The sequence below is a fragment of the Pinus tabuliformis genome, chromosome 7 (assembly GCF_031772625.1).
Source record: "Pinus tabuliformis cultivar Carrire ecotype Pingquan chromosome 7, CPIR1, whole genome shotgun sequence".
Classification (NCBI taxonomy): Eukaryota; Viridiplantae; Streptophyta; class Pinopsida; order Pinales; family Pinaceae; genus Pinus; species Pinus tabuliformis.
In genome coordinates this window covers 344,597,424-344,614,770 of record NC_142293.1, presented here as the reverse complement: position 1 = coordinate 344,614,770, position 17,347 = coordinate 344,597,424, and the positions used below count along the sequence as shown (strand labels likewise).

At 42.3% G+C, this 17,347-nt stretch overlaps 1 pseudogene; it reads left to right on the top strand.

The window, feature by feature from the left end:
* The first annotated feature begins 4,928 nt into the window (after positions 1–4,928).
* Positions 4,929–5,654, top strand: LOC149247345 (spermidine synthase 1 pseudogene; annotated as a pseudogene).
* The last annotated feature ends 11,693 nt before the right edge of the window (positions 5,655–17,347 follow it).

The following is a 17,347-nucleotide window of genomic DNA, read 5'->3' as shown; positions in this document are numbered from 1 at the left end:
CTCTTCTTCATGGCATTTAGATCATCATCCTTTTTCTTTATGAGGGCTTTTACCCCGGTTGGATCACTAGGGTCATGCCCAGATCAACAATAATCTCCTCCAGAGATTTTATCCTATTGTCCTTGGCCTTAGAGGACAATCTCTCAAAATCTAGTTGAGTGTTTGTATTCTTCAAAGATTCTTTCAGCTCATGAGTTAATGTGGCCTTTTCTACCAGGGTGGCATAGACCATCTCCCCAGTCTGCTTGTGGAGCTCAATTTGGTCCATAGGGTGTATGTCTTTGGCCAGGACCTCCACCCTTGTTTTGATGAAATCTGCAGTTGTCATTGGGTGTGGCCCCTTGGGTTTGAAATGGCTGAATATCATTTTTTCCTCTTTGAAGTCGTAGACTGACATCAACCTTTCCTGCTGGGCTGGAGTAGCATCTATAAACTGTTTGTAAACCTCAGCCCTCAATAATTCATTTGCTGCCTTGATTTCTTTGAAGGTAGCCTTAGCACCTTTAAGCTTCTGGCTTTGCTGAGAGGAGGATGACACCTCCAAACCAAGCTGTAAATTCTGCTCCTGCTGAAAGGAGCTTGTCCCTGTATGTTGGCTGCCCTCCCTGTCCTTTGCTGTATCGTTCAAGACATCTTCAGTAATGTCTTCCACCTCTGGGGAATCTGCCCTTTGCCTTTTGGCTTCTGGCTGGTGGGAGGATCCACTGAGGGGAGTGGACTCTTCTCTTTGCCTTTTAGTACCCCTTTCTTCATGTGCTGGGGTCTGCAAAACTGAGGTAGTTAGTGGCTCAATTTGAGGTGGTGGTGTTTGCAATAGGGGGGGTTCTGGCAGCCCAGTTTGTGGCAGAATAGTTTGTTCTTGTTGCTGCTCTGTTTGTTGTTCTGTTTGTTGATCTTTCTGCTGTGACTGTTGCTCTGACTGTTCCTTTTTTGCTTCATCCTCTGCATCCATTTTTCCTTTTCCTTTATCTAAGCCTGGTGCTGCTGTTTGTGGCGCTGTCCTGGTAACTGAGGTCCCTTCTCCCACTGTTTGAGGCAGTCTGAAAGGTACCTGGAGCACATAGTCCAGGTCAATAGTCTTCTCAAGTTCTTTCATATTTTTAAGCATTCTCTCTTCTTCAGTTAAGCTCTCAACTAAAGTGTCCAGCTGCCATTCTTGTAAGTTGGCATATTTTTCTATGTGTGGGTAGTGGCAGTGTTTAATCCCTAGGAGTCTATACTTAGTTCTCCTAGCAGTGATGAAACCTTGAGGGTCATAAGGGACCCATCGAAAACTGTATGACAATTTGTATTTGTCCTTGAGGATCAGGTCTGCAGATTCCCATCCTTCCTTCTTGTTCATGATGAAAGGACCCAACTCATTTTTGAAGTTAAGGTGTGCCTTTTTCTTGGAGCTGTGGAAATGGGTAAGGTCTGACTGAATCAATTGCCTGTAATACTCCAAGGCAAATAATCTCATAGGAACATACTTGGGTAGCCTATATGGACAGAGCTCACACCCATATACTCTGAATACAGTATGGTGTTCATATAGGTACCAATCACCTATTTTGTACTTCTTAGATAGCTGCAAAGCTTTCTTGATCTCATTAGATACTCTAGATGGAGGGGACTTCATAAGCATGCAGGAGACTGGGTACACAAACTGGTCAACAAATTCACAATAGGTGTAGGGTGAATTTGTGATTTCATGATAGACTGAGGTCCAGAAAATGACAGATCTTCTCTCTCCTTTGTTATCCAGCCTTCTGATGTAGCATGGGAAAGCTTCAGAATGATAAAACATGAACAGGTGGTAGATGTAAGCTGAGTATCTGAAGACCCCCTGTCTGTCCAATTTGCTCAATTGATCATGAATCCTATTGGCTATGAACTTAGCAAAGTTATACTTTCGCGCAGGGGGTTTACGTGGGCTGTAAGCAGACAGCAATACGAGCATGGCTTGATCCACATGCTTACTGTTTTGGTAACCTAGCACATAGGCTATCATGTCCAGCAGCAGCCTGCCTGAGTCATTGAAATGTTCATGCAGATAAGGGGGTGGCCCTGTAGGCTGGCACTCAGTCCACATGTAGTTCCTGGTGACCTTCTGCAGCTCCTCACTGGTCATCTTATCACCAGCTTCCAGTAAATACCTCATGGAGAATGGGACTAGCAACTCCGTTTGATCAAACTGTAACATCTTGTTGATGGAGTCAGCATTTATATAAAAAAGGATCCTCCCTGATGGAGTATTGACAGCTCTGTGCTCCAGATCATAGTTTTGAGCACATAAGTGAATGATTTCAGGGAAAACATTCACAGCTGGGAGACAGTAATAGGGCAGGTTTGACTCCCATATTCCATCTGTACCAAGTCCAGCCTTATGGTCTTCCCTCAGTGTAGTGAAGGTCTTCAAGAAGTCCCTGCTTCCCTCAAAGTCATTGATGAGACAATCCTTGTCAATAAATGGCAAGGCCTCCAGTTCCTTATTGGTTTGATTTAGTGGAGTAACACTGAGGGAGGAGGATGCAGATGCTGCCATGATATAGTCTGAATGTGTGCAGGAAGAGGTAATAGTTTGATAAGTCTTTAAAGACTTAAGCAGCAGGTAAACTGTATTCAGTGTGATGTCCTCTTCTAGTGTGAAATTGTAAGCAAGCTGGTAAAGTGCTGTAATTTCTCAGGGATGTGGATTGCCTAAGGGGATGTTTGCAGAGGTAGTGATAATTCTTTAGGAAGAGTGCAGATAACCTGTACTTGGCAAAAGGGAACAATGCCAGGTACCTCGGGGGAAAATTTTGCAGTTTTAACCCGCGAACTGATTTCTCCAGTGTCCAATTGTGGCTAAGGGATGGGGCAGGTTGCTTGGGTTTGGTTTAGGTGCTCAGGCGGAGCTGAATCAAGTGATTTTACCAGTCTTTAATGGTGAATTCTACAGAAAATTGGAATTCACGGGCAAAGTGGAAGGAAATGGCGAAATACCTGGAAAATCGACTTGGAAGCTCGCGGGCCGGGTTGTGGAGACTTAGTGCCGTCGAATTCTGAACTTTGAATGGTCGGATTGTCGAATTCGATGGCTGAGTGAGAGGTTTCGCGGCAACTGTTGGCAACGGCTAGTTTCTCTTTCGCATGCAAATGAGCGAAAACAATTCATTTAGTCGTTTAAATCGTTAAATTTGGCAAAAGTGTGCATTTGGCGCTTTTCCGCCGATGACGTCAGCATGACGTCATGGTGGGGCCCAGGTACGGAGGTGACGTGGCTGCCGAGGTGTTCGCCAGGGTGGCAGGACACGGTGGCGGGCGGGTACAGTGGCGGGTCTGCGTGGAGGGCCACGGGATGCTGGGGTGGGCGCCGGCGAGGTGACGTCAGGGTGACGTACAGATGACGTGGGGGGAGAGTGGTATTAGGGGTGGCGGTAAGCGGGTTCCCCGCACCACCTTTGGGCAAAGGCGGTAACGGGGAGGGGGGCTCCGAACAACCCCACCGCCTGCCACGCGTCCCCTGTACGGGATAGGCAAAACCACTTTCCCCGGACGCTAAAGGTCGGCAGGTCGGGGGGTGAAAATGACCGCCCACCTTTAGATCCGGGCGACGGAGATCTGACGGCTGGCGGGCCTTCCGACTGGTCGAGCATGTTGGGGAGGGGTCCCGCCAGCGCAATAAAATATTCAATTTAATTTTTTGGGCGGATGACTATAGGCAAGTGGGTTTTTTCGCAGTTTTTGGGTTTTTGGGGCTTTTCAGGGGTTTATATAGGAAAAAGGGGGTTTTTTGTGTGTTTTCAGCAGAGAGACAGTAAGGGCTTGAGGGACAGGATTTCTGCTCATAACCAGAGGTCAGAGCACATCCAAGACAAGGTTGACCACAGTCCCAGGTGGACTGAAGTCTCCTTAGACTATTTACTTGGCTATAATGCCAAAAGGAGGATATGTAGATAATGCTGGGATTTATACACCTTGGTGTTAGTAATATTAGGGAAAAAGGTGATATAAGGGATTTATACAATAGGGTTAGTGTTAGTTATGGAGGAGGGGGTAAGTGGATGTGGAAACCATTGAGTTTATATGAAACAAACTTGGTTTTAAGAGTAGATCAAAATGAAAAGATCTTTAGACAGGAAATGTGGCTTCTTAAAGATTAAGAACCAGCATGAAACCTTAGTCTTTTCCATGAATCCCAGGCTAGTGGGGAATGTTAGAAATGAAATTGGAGGGGAGTGAGGGAAATTAGTCATGCTCCTTGCTGCAATTTGATGGAATTAACCACTTTGCACATTGAAACATTTTGCCTTGGCAAAGCATCCTTTGACATATATGCAATGGTGAAAATACCCTTTCTGCAACCACACTACCTACCCAGCTATTTTCCTAGCATTTTTGTTTCTCCTTGGAGGGTGCACTTGGACTTGCAAACCCTTTGTTGCCTTTTCTTTTCTTTGGCTTTTTCTTTATTCTTTCCTATCTACTTCTACCCTTATTTCTTCAAAGGTCCCAGATTGAGCTGTTGGGAACCCTTTCTTCTCTACCTGAACTACTTGTCTGCCAAGATTAGGCTGTTTGGACAGACTTCTTTCTCTATTCTATAACACAAAATTGAAACATGATATGATCCAGATTAGACTTTTGGATCATCCATCAAAATTTGAAATAAGGTCATCAATATTTGAAACACTTTACACACCTCTTGTTCTCTAGGAAATATGGGATCTTTGTGCTACCAAAGCAGAGCATATTTGGACTTTCCTCGGCCAATCATGAAATATGAAACCTATTGGTATAGGTATCCAACAGAAATCATCAAATGTGTTTTTGTAGTAAATATGTAATTTGTCAAAATGTTTCGAAGTTGTACAGCTCTTCAATGGCAGCAGTTATAGCTGCTCCTATCCCTGCAAAAGCACAAACAGAAGAACCATCATTTTAGCTACAGAAGGTCAGAGAAGAGAATGAAAGACTCGAAGGAATTTGCGGTGGAAAATATATTGTTTGAAGGCAAGTCAGAATATCAAGATGTGATGGTATTTCAGTCAGTAACATATGGGAAAGTGCTTGTTCTGGATAAGGTGATTCAGTTGACAGAGAAAGATGAATGTGCCTACCATGAGATGATAGCTCATCTTCTGCTCTGTTCTATTTCATCTCCCAGAAAGGTATTGGTTGTTGGAGGAGGTGATGGGGGAGTTCTTCGAGAAATATGTCGACACAGTTCGGTGGAACAAATTGATATATGTGAAATTGATGAAATGGTTATAAATGTATCCAAACAATTTTTCCCAAACGTTGTTGTAGGCTATGATGATCCTTGTGTAAGGCTTCATATCGGTGATGGAACTGCCTTTTTGAGGGAATGTCTGGCTAGAATTTATGATGCAATTATTGTAGACTCTACTGATCCAGTAGGTCCTGCAGAGGAACTATTTGGAAAACCATTTTATGAAACAGTGTCCAGAGCATTGAGGCCTGGAGGCGTAGTTATAAGTCAGGCAGAAAGCTTGTGGTTACATATGCATTTTATTCAAGATATTGTCACAACGTGTAGGCAGACTTTCAAGGGCTGTGTTCACTATACATGGACATCAGTTCCAACATATCCAAGTGGTACAATTGGTTTTGTGATTTTCTTAAGTGAAGGACCACTAGTAGATTTCAAAAATCCTATTAATCCCATTTAAGAGGAGTGCTATATTAAATTGTAAAGCAAATCCATTGTTTTGACAACCTATCTGCATGTCAAACATTCACAAAAATCCAAAGGAGAAAGCCGAATTTGGAGGTTGAAGAGTGAATTTCAGTGTTGGAGAGGCCGACAGTGTGTTGATAGTGCGCGCGACGCATACATGGAGCACGCAGCGCATAGGATGCGCATGGCGCATTGAGCTAAAATTGCCAGTGGAAATTTACAAGCGCGCGGTGCACTAGACCAGGGCGGCGCACTAGTTGTGCTCGCGGCGCACAGAGCCGGAACACCACAGAAATTGTCCCACTGCTTATAAATTTCAAATTCAAAATTGCTCCGGTCACACTAATAACTTCTACGCTTTATAAATTCGAGATACATTTTAAATGCCCTTCATTAAAGACTAAAGCATTTTGAAGCAGTATTGGAGTCGCGTGGCAATGATCTTGCATCTGCATGAGCTCCAATTAGGACGTGAAAGAGATTCAACTCCTCGCAAAAGTGCAGTAGATTCAAGCATTGTTCACATGTTGATCGAACCACAGAAGGAAATATAGATATTGGCACTCCAGTTGAAGAACGGGTTACTAATGACCATGTGAGCTCAGCTGCTCCTCTTAGCGTTGGCATGGCTGGTGGTCATGCAGTAATTAAGGCAGTTAAGGAATTGAATAAGTCTCCATAGTTTGGGAACATCACTGCTAGATCAGATACCGCGCTTAAGAGTAGACTGCAGCAACTTGTGGACTCTAAACCGTCCTTTTTTTTATGAAAGGTACCCCAGATCAACCATGTTGTGAATTTAGCAGAAAAGTTGTGGATGTTTTGAAAGAGCATAGTGTCGAGCTTGTGCAGCTGAAAACAATGTGGTTTTGCATTGGTTGGTTGTTCGACTTAAGTAGTCGTGAGCACCAGTATGTATGCTCCAGAAACTAATCGAACTTCTGAAATCTCTCATACATATTGTAAGGAAATTACTCACAGGACAACAGAGGTTTGATACCTAGTGGCTAGCACCTTTTTCACAATACTTTTGATCTGATCTGACGTACGCCTTCAAACATATTTTCATCTGATCTGATGTGTGTTGTCGGCATCATTTGATCCGCTGCCTATTCTAATCTTTGACGGGGTTAATTTGAGCTCAGATGAGAGTTGATGTGTGTAGAGAATATGTTCATCAACTTATTGTGGGAGAGCATATAACTATGCATGGACAATGGAGAGCTTGACTGTACATGCTTGTCTAAGCGAAACTACGTGCTTGTGTGGAGAGACTGCTCGCGTGAATCTAGAATGGAAAATAGAGCTCACTGTGTAGGTTTGATGTTCCAAGTCTCAGTGATATCCAATTCAAAACCAGCATGCTTCGGAATGTTAGCCAGTCCATCGACCAATCTAATATTTTCAAGGAGTCATCACACAGGGACATTACAATTCCGCAATGTGAATTCAGAGCAATGGATGACCAACATCATCTTCACCAGTAACCAGAAGCTCCAATGTGAGGCAAACTAAAGAGCTCTGAAAGGATGTGTGAAGAGCCCATCTTCCGTGGCGCCATAGGAGAACAACGATTGCAGGGAGAATCGTTGATCATTGTTACAACAACCCACCTTCCTCTTTCCGGAAACCAGTGCTTGAATGTTAGTTTTTATTTTGATATAATATGAATTTCAAGCTGACATTTGCATGAAGCCGAGTACCTAAAACTGAGTGAAGCTGAGTGGAGAAGATTAGCATGGAGAGCTGGCCTAAAGTTGTAAAGAGTCGTCGTTTCCTGGGTGAATATTGTAGTAGCTACAGAATCAACAGGTTGCAACATAAAATATTTTGGGAGAACTACAGAGGATTGGCAGGAGCTAAACCAAGTACTCTGCTAGAAGTTAGAAGATAAATGAAGGGCATAGCTGGTGAGGATACAATAAAGTATCTATTTGAAAGACATCATTTGAACTACATCAAGTGGGTAAAGGTGGATTATAAATCTACAAGGAATGAATCATTGTATGATCTACAGCTTGATGTTAAAGGCTGCCGAGATGTCTATGCTTCATTTGACAAGTATGTTGAAGTGGAAAAAACTTGATGGTGATAACAAATATCGCATAGAGCAATATGGACTTCAGAAGGCAAGAAAAGGTTTTCTTTTCCTCGGTTTTCCCCGTACCACAACTTCAGTGAAGCGTTGAATATGATTTCATGTGAGACACAATGGTCAAGACAAATGATCGAAATGAATTTCTACTTCACTTGACTCAGACAGAGAAAATGGCACATATCTCTCTCCAGATGTTGATAGATGTGTGCGCGATTTATATACTCTTCATAGTGTTTTGGTTCACAGTGGAGGTGTGCTGGGTGGTCATTGTTACGCTTTCATTAGACCAGCTCTCTCAGATCAGTGATAAAAGTAATTTCTGCAAAATGGAGACACGCGTTGAGCTTAGCAAATTGTAGCTGGGTGCGTTCTTTAAAGGCGAAATTTTAGTGGAAAATCATTTATTGAAAATTAGTTTTTGATTCAAAGGGCCAGCGTAAGGTGAAGAGTCACCACAGCAAAAAGATAGGAACTGATGGTATATTTTTAACTGCAGTTGCAATCCTAAGGGTTTGCGCTCCAGATTCTGTCTTTTAATTGGCCACCGAACAAACAAATGTAACGCTGCTCCTTTTTAGAGCAGACCTTTCCTATTCTCATGATTTTACGTGAAACGGCCCCTATTCTCAAATCGATCTATTTTCCCATTCCTAAGTCTATTTATTGTATGAAAATTATGTGTAAATGGTTCTGAGTTCCGAGAAAAAGTGTGGGAAGAAAAAACCCAGCACTATCACTGTACAGTTCTGACAGAGAAATAATTAAATGGCGCAGCTCTGATTTGTAAGATTCTTGTGGTATGACTTTGGCATGTGTTTCTTCTTTATGTTCCATATGTTTCTCGTTATGTTCACAGTCCATTCATAATCATTTTCAGCTGAATGCTTTTAAGTGAGAAAGGTAGAATTCAGTCATTGCTCTGCCTTGAGGAAGTGTTCAGTCTTTATGTGTTTTCTTCTGCCTGGAAAGGATTCATACTTTAGTGCCCTTTTCAGCTTTCTTAAACAGTCTTTTCACTCCATTTAGTTTCAATTGGATTGCTAAAATCTCATGCTTATCTCGCCTTATGAAATATCCTGTGCCTTTGGTTAAATCTCTGCTCATGCTGTCCTTGTCCCATACAGCCCAGCAACTTAGTCATTAAATCAAATATCCCTCATTCAAATTCATTTACTAGCCTAAAATCAGTTACCATTTAAGTCATCTCAGACTCTATTGATCATTTTATCGAGATAGACCCGGAGAGAGCCCTCTCCTGTCCTCGTAGGGCTAGCTACGAGGCTGAGCTTGGTTTGATGTTTCCTTGAACCTCGCCTTCCTTCAGCCTGAGGTAGATTCGAGTGCTAACAGTTCCCAACATAGCCAAGGCATATGATGCCTAAAATCTATTCACCTTACCTTTCATGTTACCTTTCTCATGATTGTCCTGCCACCATCCATTTATCCCAATGGACCCAACCAACTCAACTGAATATCATAATTTTGCCTTTAGCTTCCCTTTACTCATGCATAGGGCTCCATCTAGGTCCTAAATTACCTGTTGGGTACCACACAACTCACCCCGAGCTCCATTAACTGTCCTCTTTGCCAAACCAATTCCCAAAAACCTCAAGAAACAAAAGGCAAGAATAAGAAACAAATAAGAATCAAACCATGAAATACCAATAACAATATGACACCGCAAACAAAGTGGCATGCCCATGCACCAAACATAAACAAAACTACAAGTTGCACAAACAAATCACAAAGCACTAAAAGCACAAACTAGCAACAGACTCCATGATTCAATTCCATGGTTCTCCATTCTTCCAAAGGAAAGCTCAACTTCATGGTAATCTCTTTTGCCATGCAATCCCTACATCATACTACCATAAACATATAGTTTTCAATGTTTAAATGAATATAACAATATACTAGACACGTTACTATATTGTACACAACACACTAAAGTGTAACTAAACACGTACATATATAATCTATCAAGGGACTCTAATTCCTTGACGGATCCAGCCATGACTGGAAACCAACTGTTATAATTGTCAAATACATATTCATAAATATAGCACATATCCACATAATGTCATATGAATTAAAGGTTAAATACTTCATGTGTTCATGCAAATCACTCATTCATTTGGAATTGTGGGTTCCAAACATAGCCAAAGGAATTCTCACCGAATTCCTCTTTTTAAACTTTTACCTTGGTATAATTGAGTCTTACCATGTGTTATCACATCAACTAACTGTTAGATATATAAACAAACCAACTGTTACCTTTTGACACTAAATCCAAGCATGTTTCCTTGCAAGTACTCACACATGTTAGTCACACATTCCAAAGGTCAAGACATCATATCTATTAATTTGAAATCAACCTTTATCTAGACTAACATCCATGTCAAAATCAACAATCAACTCACAATAATTAATCATAATGCCACTGTTGGCTTAATGGTTCCTGACCCAGGTTCAGAGTTAGTTTTGCCAAATAAATCCCTACACTAATGGCCCTTTTGGCAGCAATCCACAAAGCACAGACTCAAGTCTCACCCGAAGCAGTATGGGGGGATGCTGGAACCAAGTTTCCGCACCCAGAGATTAGTGTAATGTCGTTCTATGCCCTAAACCTGATTTCACACAAATCGATAAGCCTTTGAAGCTTATCGATGTAACTTCCTTTAGTTAGATTCTAAACCTCTGCGAATGTTTACGATTGTCTTTCCTGAACCCTCAATAGGTGAATCCACTACTTACGCGCATCAACGATTCCTTATAACCCAGTAATTACTCATATTGGCTTAAGTGTTTGATGACTTCAACATACAACAAGATAATATTCTCGTAAACAATTAGCAATAATTGTGTTCATATAATAGTACAAATCGTGCAAAGTTGCACATCAATACAATATTATTTCATACACCCATCATTCGTCACAGTATAAAAGCACATTAAACTATAATAGAAGTAAATAGATAGGCAAAAGTATTTATGAAACAATCTTCTTTATTAATACTCAGTTCTGCTTAAAGACTCAAGACTTCCCTACGCAATCAACTACAGGGGTCCACGCACTCAACTATGAACTCTACTCTAGGCCTCTGTGCACACAACTGCAAAGCCTCTCTTCCTATTCTTCTCGCTAACTCTTAGACTTCTCCCATAGACCAAACTTCATTACTTCTCTTCTACTACTTTAGACATCCTAAGACACACCTATTTATACAATCCCATGGTCCGTGGACTATGGGTAGGTTTTCACAAGTCGGCTCAACTTACATAAAACAAGCGTAAACCCCTTTATGATTCTTTAATTATCTATGCACTTCGTGACCACAACTTCCAGATACTTTACATATTTATACAACAAAACTTGGGCTTTTGCCCCAAAACCTAGGCTTTTCCCCCAAAGTTGACCCTAAGGGACCCCATCCCAACAGGCACCCAACACAAAGATCGTGACTCATCCTCGAGTCACTCTACTGGCACAGATATCTTACTACGAAGATTCCCCAACTCCACTTGTACCACTGCTACCTCATCCGCACTTTGCGTGGTTGCTTGTTTGATCTACTCCACCATATGCTCGATGGCTAGTCCTATACTATCCTGCTAGATTTTCTTTTGCGTTCTCTGTAAGTTCACCAATTTCTCTTGAATGTTGGCAAAGATGATGTAGGCCGCATCCAACCAAGGCCCCAATCTAGCCTTGAGAACTACCTCTTTATTGTGTGTTTCTTCCACCTGTAGATGCAGCTACCTCGCCTCCTGCAGCTTAGCAAGGCATTGTGCGGTAGCATTGTTGCACGTCGTTGCCCTGACTTCATCATACTGTTGCTGGAGTTCGCGAGCTTCTATATTCATGGCCTGTAGGGTGGGATCTTCTTGCAAAGACATGACTACCTCCATTGCTTTCTCAAAACACGCAGTGCAGTGTACCACCACGGCATCCATTGTCGCGACTCCATCCTTCATAGCGGCTTCGCGCTATTCCCTGACCTCTAGTGGAGTTGAAGGCTGTGACTTAAAATCCAACTCTGTTATATTCAAGTTTAACTAAAACTGAATTCTAGCCACTTCTATCTTGGTGTCGCACACACCTGCAATCAGCTTTCTGATTTTTGCCTCTAATGGCGCTTCCTCTAGCATATGCAGTTTGGGCACTGTTCTGCGGGCTTCTACCATCGTGGCTGCAAGCTGGTCATTCTATGCCTAGATTTTCTTCTGTGCCTCTAGTGCCTCAAAATTCTCAACAAACAACTATTCGTTGTTCACTCTATACTCGCTAATGACGTTGAGCGCGCGCTGCTCCCAAGCACTAAATTTTGCTATCACTCCTGCCTACAGTGTGTGCAGGTACACATTTGGGAGTGCAGCGAGGTTGAGGAAAATTTTCTTCAAAGAACTCACTATGGCCTTGTCATCAGCCACCTCTATGCTCAGAGATCCATCTGGCGACGCGGCTGTCCCAAGGTCCAGTGAGCTAACCATCTCTACTGCCTGAGTGGTCCCTAGTACCAAACTTTTTGATGCAACGCTAATATGCCCTGTGCCCACCTCAATCCTATTTGTCTAAATCTGTTGCTCGTGCAAATCCTTCTGAATAGCACTCAATGCTTGCTATTGTTGTTGCTTGAGCTGTTGCAGCAGTTCTATGGTGGTATCCCGCACCTTATCACCTATTTCATCTAGGTCACCGTTAGTCAAAGTAATTGGGTCCAGCAATGGCTTGGTGGCTTTTGTTTTCTTCCACAGCCCTTCTTTTTCCTGCTCTCTATAATGCTTCACTCGGAAGGGAGTTCTTTACTCGTCTTGACCACTGCTGCCCTGCTCCGACTCCTCTTCCTCCTCTGTTTGGGGCCAAGGAGACTTATCATTCCACTCGGAGCCGTGCTCTTCTTGTTCTGCCTGCTTCTTAGTGGCACGCTCCGCTTCCATCTGGACCTTCTCCTCAGCTCGTTTCCTCTATTTCTCAGCCAACTGCTAAACCTTCTATTTGGATGCATCCTTTTTCTTCTTCTCTACATAATTGTTGGTGCTTGTGGCCAGATCAGAAGGAGAATGCCTTAAATGTCGCCCCTCGCGCTCCTCTTAACCATCTCCTGGTAGTCAAATCATGAGTAACGGTTACTTTTTGGCTACGTTGTGTGGTCTCTCCCCCTATAGTGCAGCTCCCTTCGTGCTTCTTCTAATACTTTGACACCATCACGTTTCGTGTAGACCCCCTGTCATGTAGCTCTACAAACCGAGAAGTGTATTTTATAGTCTCGTGCCTCCTTGCAATTCCCTGGAGCACTAAGACTATGCTATTGTCATGTAGTCATTGGGTCAAATACTTGGTGTATGGCTTCAATCAACTTCCATTTACCTTCCCAGAAGTGGATCTCCATTCAATTTCGCGAGTTGAACTACTCCACCATATGTAATCTCTGTGACAACATATGGCCCCAGCTAGTGCATCTGAAATTTTCCTGGAAACTTATCAAAATTACTGTCATATAATAAAACTAAATCATTTACCTTGAAGGTGCACAGTTTGATGTGCCGATTGTGCCAAGCTTTCTCACATCCCTTATAAACCTATTGATTGAATCTAGCCAAAAATATATCTTCCTCAAGCTCTGTTAGCTGCACTAGCCTTTCTTCTAAGGCCCCACGGTCTTCCATTCCTGTGAAAGGCACTATGCATAGACTAGGCACAATGTATTCCATAAGCATTACAGCTTCTACACCATAGACCAACCTAAAAGTTGTCTGACAAGTAAGCTTTTTACAAGTAGTTCTGTAGGCCCATAACACTGCCAGTACATGCACGTCCCAATCATTTCGCTGCGTGTTGCAAACATTTGTCAACAAATTCTCCAATTTCTTATTAAAAGCCTCAACTGTACCATTGGCTTGACGATGGTATGGCGTACTCTTCTGATGGTAAACCTGGAACTCCTCTGTCAATGTGTTGATCGTTTCATTGAGAAAATGTGTACCGCAGTCACTCATCAAAACCTTTGGCCAACCAAACCTGGTCAACACATATTCGAATAGAAATTTTGTTGTTGTTTCCCCTGCATAGTCTTTCACGGGTTGTGCCTTCACCCATTTGGTCAAATATTCGGTCGCGGTGATGATATACCGTGCACTTGACTTTTTGCTTGGAGGCTAAATTGGTCCTAAAAAATCAATTGCCCATTTCTCAAATGACTACAATGACACCTGCAGATTTAGAGGCAAATCATCCCTCCACAATGGTCTGCCTGTCCTTTGACATGCATCGTATGCCCTGCAATATTCTTTAGAATCCTTATGTAGCCTCGGCCACCACAACCTAGTGCACAAAATTTTCTGCATTGTTGCTTTTCCTGCATAATGTCCTCCTGCAGCTCCTCTATGGGCTTCAACAAGGATATTGTTTCTTTCAAAGTTAGGCACATAGCATTGAAGTATTTCATCCGTTCCCATTTTATATAAATGACCTTCAATTACAAAAAAGTTTACCGCGTGCACCACCAATTCTTTCTTCTGTTGACTGGTGTATCCCTATGGAGCTTTCCATGTGGTCAGAAAGTGGATAATGCTTACAAATTTATTATCCGTTATGCGCACCAAGAAGAGCTATGTGTCAAGCATGCCTTCCTCCAAATTGGTAGGATCCTCTCCTGTTTCAATGTTGGACAAATGGTCTAGCTCTACATTCAACCTTCCTAGCTTCACAATCACCTCGAAATCATACTCTTGAAACAACAACAGCCATCTGCATATTTCCCCCACAACATAGGCTTATTGACTAAATACTTTAATGCAGGATGATCTCTTTACATCTTGAAATGTCTACATATCTGGTAATGTCTGAACTTCTGGAGCACGTACACCATAGCCAACTCTTCACGCTCTATCGTTGAGTAATTATTTTCAGCCTTAGACAAATTCCTGCTTGCAAATGCTATGGGATGATCTAGTTATCCCTTGGCAGCCTGTGTCAGTACTGCTCCTAACCCAATACATGAGGCATCTACATGCACATGGAACTCCTTCTTCCAATCTGGGAAGGATAGGATCGACACTGTGACCATTTTCTCCTTTAGTACATCCACGCTGCACTGACATTCGTCATCCCAACAAAATGTAGCATCCTTATTCAGTAGTTTTGCCATGGGCACAGTAATTTGGGCATAACTTTTGATGAACTTTTGATAATATCTAGTATGGCCCAGCATAGCGCGCAACTGTTTAACACTCCTTGGTGCTTCCAAATTGATTATTACCGAGATCTTAGCAGGGTGCACCTTGAGTCCTTGTTTATGTACAACATGACCCAGCAAGATCCCAAAAGGGACAAAAAACAAGCATTTCTTTAGGTTTAGCGCAATCTGATACCTTCATCATGTATCCAACATTAAGCACAGACTATCTACATGGCACTTAACTAGCCCAAACACTGTCCAGTCATTGAAGTACACTTCCAAGAACTTGTGGATCAACTATTTGAACGCTGCGATGACCATGCGCGAAAAGATCATTAGCGCATTCTTAAGTCTAAAAGGCATCATTATATACTCGAAACATCCCCATTCTGTTGTGAAGGTAGTCTTACTTTTGTCTTCTAGTGCGATCTTTATCTGATTGTATCCAGAGAACCCATTAGTGAATGAATAGGCCTCCTGTCCACCAACATTATCCAATACTTCATCTTTGAACGGAGTTGGAAAAGGACCATGAATGTAAGCATCATTGAGCTTCCCGAGATCTACGCAAATCCTTATTTCATCCTTCCTTTTCTTTTCCTAGACGACCATTGGACTCACATGATCAGATTCCTCCATTGGTTCAATAACACCCACTGCAAGCATTTTGTCCAACTCCAAGCGGACATTTTCCTTGTATTTGGGATTAAGGCAATATGGTCTCTCCTTAACAGGCTTCACGTCTAGTTTCAAAGTGATTTTCATGACTCCCAAATTTCCTATGATGCCTTTCAAGTCCGAAAATTTTGTGGGACATAAATCCTGATATTTGCGGAGCAACTCAATGACTTTATCAAGTGTAGCATCATCCCAGTAATCCCTAATCTTTACAAACATTGGTTCCACTTTTGTACCAATTCTTACCTTCTTAGTTTTCAGTGCCGTAGTGATATCAGGGTTCTCTATCTACAGTCCCTCTACTTCATAGTGGCCTTCTGCTTTGGGGATGTTAATATTCCTTAGATCCTCATCCTCTTCTTCAGTATTCATATTGTAGAATTCCAACGCATGGTACAGCTAGGTGCTCCAATCTGGTTGACTCAATTCCAAGGGATCCTGTGGAATTCTGAATATTGTTGCCTTAACCTCCTGCGGCACTTCATCAATAATTTTGAGTCTATCTTTAAAGATGAGCTTCCTCATGAACCCCTCTCTTAAGATATCCCATTCCGCAGTGCCATTGTGGAGCTCTGTTTCCAAATACCAATTAATAGGGATGATATCCAAGGTGTGACAAAAAATATGCACCCACTCTGGCTGTGGCTCTGTTCCATAAACCTTAGTTCACTTTGCCAAGTGATCAAGCGGATCATTTCTCCCATCGTACTTCATAGTCAACCATACATTGGGGCGACCAAATCACATCCTCATCATCCTCCTATAGTTGCACCATTCTTCAAAACTATCTTTATGCGTACCCCACCACCGTGCAAGCGTAGCGTGCAACGCCAAATCTAGTGCTTGGAAACGACGCTTCTCAGGCACTTCCCTTTAAAATGCATCCAGAAATTTATCTACACCAGTTAGACCATCATAATAAATAAAACATCTTGCATTAGATGTTACATAGTGCAACAATTTAGCCATCATATTATAGCGCAACGCATATACTTCATGCAACCTATTATGTCAGTGCTCCAATTCTTCATCTGAATCGAATATACAGGAGATTTTTCGGTCCCATGCAATTCATCCATCGGCTACCGTATTAACCCAATCTTGGTCTCACGTTGTTATCTTATAGATATTGTCCAAACCATTGTCGTTTTCCTCATAGTTGCGGACTGGTTCAATATAGTGCAGTCCTTCTGCAGGGTCCAATGGTACTACCACGTGGAGAGTTTTCCTTTCAAATGACATTGTTTGCTTCTTCAAATTGATGACCCCATTCATGTCGATATCCCAATCAATTCCACGGAGCGCAGGATATGGATTGCTGTCATCAACAATCTCTATTACCTCAAAGTCAGCAAACGTGGTCGCACCTTCTATATCTATAGTTATCCCATGCAATATCCCCATAGGGATAATCTTCTGTTGATTTTCCATTCTTAATTGAATCGGAGACCACTACAGCGTAGGCCTCCCCATCTTTTCCCAAGTCTGTTTAGGAAAAACATTTGCATCCGACCCTAGATCCAAAATAACTTGATCCATCTCGTATTCTCCTATTTGCGTGGTGAACCTCATCTTCACGTCCTGTTCTCAACTTATGCCTGTTGATCTTTCTGACCGCGCAGTGCCCATTAGAAGCATTATCCCTACCAGCACATTTATTTATCAACTCCTATAATCCTTTCACAACCCTGCTATCATGCAGCAGTTTCATGCAAGTCTCCAAGAAAGTAG